Source organism: Urocitellus parryii, chromosome 6 (assembly GCF_045843805.1).
Source record: "Urocitellus parryii isolate mUroPar1 chromosome 6, mUroPar1.hap1, whole genome shotgun sequence".
Taxonomy (NCBI): domain Eukaryota; kingdom Metazoa; phylum Chordata; class Mammalia; order Rodentia; family Sciuridae; genus Urocitellus; species Urocitellus parryii.
The window spans coordinates 406,755-411,057 of record NC_135536.1 but is presented as its reverse complement, the minus strand read 5'-3'; the positions used below and the strand labels follow the sequence as shown (position 1 = coordinate 411,057).

The 4,303-nt window shown below is 43.8% G+C and overlaps 1 pseudogene; it reads left to right on the top strand.

Moving 5' to 3' along the window:
• Positions 1 to 379: 379 nt before the first annotated feature.
• On the top strand, positions 380 to 1,355 carry LOC113176991 (transcription initiation factor TFIID subunit 7-like; annotated as a pseudogene).
• Positions 1,356 to 4,303: the final 2,948 nt, after the last annotated feature.

Genomic DNA, 4,303 nt, shown 5'->3' with positions numbered 1-4,303 from the left:
AAGGATTTAATGGCTCTTCAACTCCATTGCTTAGTATTTTTCCATCTCAGATATTTAGATTCTTGTGCTTCAATTTGTGTAGGTCACACGTGTTTAGAGTTTTCTGTCTCTTCAAGTTTTTCTGGTTCACTGGAGGATATTTCCTGAAAATATTTCTAATAATCTTGTGGATTTCAGAAGTGCCTGTATCAATGTCACTGTTTCGTCTAATTTTGTTGATTTGAGACTTTTGTCTTTATTTCCTTTATTTTGTCGAGGGTTTTCAATCTTTCTGTTTTCTAGGAGCCACCTCTTTATTTCTTGGATCATGTGTGCTGTGTCCATGGTCCTAAAACTCTAGCCAGAGAACTGGAGCAGGACCAGGAAATTAAAGGGCTCCATGGGAGAGGAAGAGCTGAACCCGATGCTTGCTGGTGGGGGTGGTCCAGCATCTGGAAGATCCAAGGTCTCCATCAGGGCCTTCGGGATCCTCTTCTGGGCCTCTCCGTGTGGGGTTGCTGGGCACTCAGTGTGGTCCTGGGAGCACAGGCTTCAGCGGGATCTCAGGGCCTGTCTGAACTCAGTGCAGCGACACTCTGTGGCGACCCCTCTGCCAAGCAGCAGGAGGCAAGCAAGAACAATAGATAAGGACAAAGAGGAAAAGTTTGTCTGGGATCCTGGACTTACTCTGCCACTGAAAATGTCAGACAGAGAAGGTTCCAGAAGGCAGCAAAGAAGCAGTATATTGAATCTCCAGGTGTGGGAAAAGGAGTGAAGGGTTGCTGAGCACAGAAGCTGAAGCTGTCAGTACTCAGGGAAAATGGGTACTGTGTGAAAATCAGGTAAATAGTTGCCAACGACCAGTTTCTTCCTGGGAAGAAATTGCTGAACATGAAACAAAAAAGAGGGAAAATCAAGGCCTTGCTGTCTCGTCACCAGGAATGTCTGGCCACAGACAGGCCCATGACTCCTTGGAGCCTGATGAGCTTCAAGAGAGAGTCGTGATCTCAGCAGCAGCAGTGAGGATGCAGATGGGACCCAACATCAAGGTGAAGGAGAAGTGAGTGTCAGGGACACTGAAGAAGACCTGGAGGGACAGCCACAGGACAGGCTGAGAGAATCACATGAACAACACCAAGAAAATGAAGGAACCTTCATGGGTTGTGGGAATAGAAACAGACTGACCACATGAGAGGGGAGCCCAAGAGACCCAGGACAGAGCAGAGGACAAGAGGACCTCATCATGGACGTGGAACCTGGCTTCCAAGGACAGGGTCCAGACTGAGTTAGGTGAACTCGAACACAAGGAAGACAGAGAAGAGGAGCAGCTTAATTTTTCCCTAGAATCACCTTTAGAGAAGTCATATGGATCTTGATGCTTAATTTCAGTTCTGAGACTGGAATGTCTTGGTTTCATCATTTGGATAGTTTCATCATTTCCCTCTAATGCCAGAAGTTCTGTTGAATTATCTCAGTAGGTTTTTTTTTTCTCTTAGAACCAATTTGCTATGTGTTTATTCTTTAGGAAATAGGATTGCACAGACAGATGGTTTTGGACAGTTGTAGAATCAGTGAATTGAACAATTTAGCTTTTGTCACAGTTTCATTGTAGGTCTTCACTCCTGTTTATTGTACAGAAGCTGTTCTTGCTTTTCTCTCTTGCCACCTGAGATCAATAGGAAGAAACTGGTCTGTAGGCAGCTACTTACATGTGTTTTTCAAACATTGCCTATTTTCTTAGCTTCTTAAAGCAATTCCCCATGTGAAAAGATACAAATCATTTTCATAAAATTGTTCCTAACAGTAGATAAAAATAATTAATTTTCATGTTAGACAAATAATGCTTCAAGATCTGATAAGCATCTTTATCACTGAAGCTGAATACATCATGCACACATAAATAAACCACTTTCCTTTATTACTGGAGTGAGCTTGCTGAGAAAGAAATAAGGAAAATGGTTCCATTCTAAATAACCTTAAAAGTACTTGGAAAAAATTCAACCAAGGACATGAAAGATTTATATATTGGAAAAAATGAACATCACAGGGAGAAACTGAAGTCCTTAGATAAGGAAAGACCCTCAAAATGAATATGATCAAATGGCCAAACCAACCCAAATGTCACCAGAATCAATGAGATCTCCAACAAATACCAAAAATGTTCTTAAAAGAATAAAAAAAAGTCTTTATATTTGTGTGGAGAAATTTCAAGCACCCAATAGCCAAAGCAATCCTAAGCAGAGAGAGCAAACCGGGAGATGACAACATCTGACCTCAATTATGTGACAGAGCTGCAGTAACAAAACCAGCATGGCACTGGCACCAAAGCAGAAGACCCATGGGATAGAGTAGAAGGTACAGGACCATCCATCCTATGTGCAGTCATCTGACACTGGACAAAGCTTCCAAAATCATGTTGAAGAAATGTCAGCCTTTTCATCAGATTAAGTGAAAAAATCAACATAAACATGTAAAATAATATAATAAGTCACTGTCTTTCACCTTAGAAAAAGTCACCTCAATGTTGATCAGAAATTGAAGAATTAACCTAGACACTCTGCAAGTGTTAAGAATCTAATATTGCACCAACCCTCCTCTGTACTGACACAGGCACCCACATCCTCAACCAGGTTACTAAAGTGCAAGAAATAAACTAAGAATCGGTGAGTTGGACAGTATCACATGAAAAGCTTCAGCACAGCAAAGGAACAAGCAAGAGTGTGAGGAGTGAGGTTGGGAATGGGAGATGTGGCCACCTGCTCTGAAGTAGGGCACTGACATGCTGTGTATATAAAGATGCCCAAACACTTAATGACCAGACCCAATAACCCAATGAGTAAATGGGAAAGAACACAAATGACTTCTCAAGACAAGAAACACAAGTGGCCACCAAATACAGGAAAACATACTTAACAATTCTAACAATTGGGAAACGCAAATTGAAACTACATTGAGAATTTATCTCATTCTAATTAGAAGGCAATCACCAAGAACACAAATACTAACAAATGTTGGCAAATGTGGGAAAGAGATGAACAGATGTATTATTGGTGGGACTTCAAATTAGTGCTGCCATTGTAGGAAGCAGAGTGGAAACTTCATGAGAGACCAGGAATGAAGCCATGATATGACCCAGCTCTCCCCTCCCCAGATTTATCCCAAAGAACAGAAGTCACACACCATAGCTGTAGAGCCACATGAGGGTTTCCACCAGGGCTTCTCACAGCATCTGTAATAGGCAATGTTCCCAGATGCCCACCAACAGATGATGGATAGAGGGACAGGGGTGGGAAGACAGAACAGTGTCTCCCTCAGCCAGAAGGAAGAGTGCAGATGCAGCCTTTGCTGGTCAATCAATGGAACTGGAGAATCAAGGTAAGTTTAATAATCCAGATTCAGAGGGGGGCATTTCAAGTGTTTATTCCATGACCACTAGTTATGTCTAATTGAAATGCAACATTATTTATAATTAGGATCCACTAATAAACATGGAAATGCAAATAAAAAACCAAATTGTTTCATTCACTGACATCATAGACTATTACAGACTATTACATAGAGATCCCCAGGGAAGCTGGGTAATGAGAGGTCCCCAGAAGATGGAAACCAGCTCTCAATCCCACTCTGCACCTGTTCCTGGGCTGACCTGAGATCCCTTTGTGCTCAGCGCACCCTGCAGGCCCAGGTTTATGTCTGGGCTCACACTGAGGTCCCCTCACTATGTCTCTAGCACAGTAATAGGTGGCAGTGTCTTCAGTTCTCAGACTGCTCATTTGCAGGTACAGTGTGTTCTTTGAATTGTCTCTGGAGATGGTGAATTGGCCCTTCATAGAATCCAGGTAGTAGGTGCTACCACCACTTGGGTTAATTTGGCCAACCATCTCCAGCCCCTTCACTGGAGCCTGGCAGACACAGATCATCTAGTAGTCACTGAAGGTGAATCCAGAGGCTGCACAGGAGAGTCACAGGAAACCCCCAGGGTGTCCCAGGCCTCCCCCAGATTCCACCAGCTGCATCTCACACTGGACACCTGCAATCACAGAGGCAGCCTGGTCAGGACACTGGCACTCATCCACTCTTCCTATCACTCCTGTCCACTCACACACTCAGGATCCCTGGTTCTCCATTCATTACCTTTGCAAACAGCCACCAGGAAAACCCAGATGAGCACACTCTCCATGGTGAGCAGCTGTGTTCAGTCCTGATCACTGAGTGGGCTGAGCTGGGAGTTCAGGGCTGGGCTCCTGTGCAGAGCTGCAGGGTCAGGTGGGCTGGTTTTCATGAGCAGAGGGAGGCCCTATTTGCATGTCCTCCTGGTATAGCA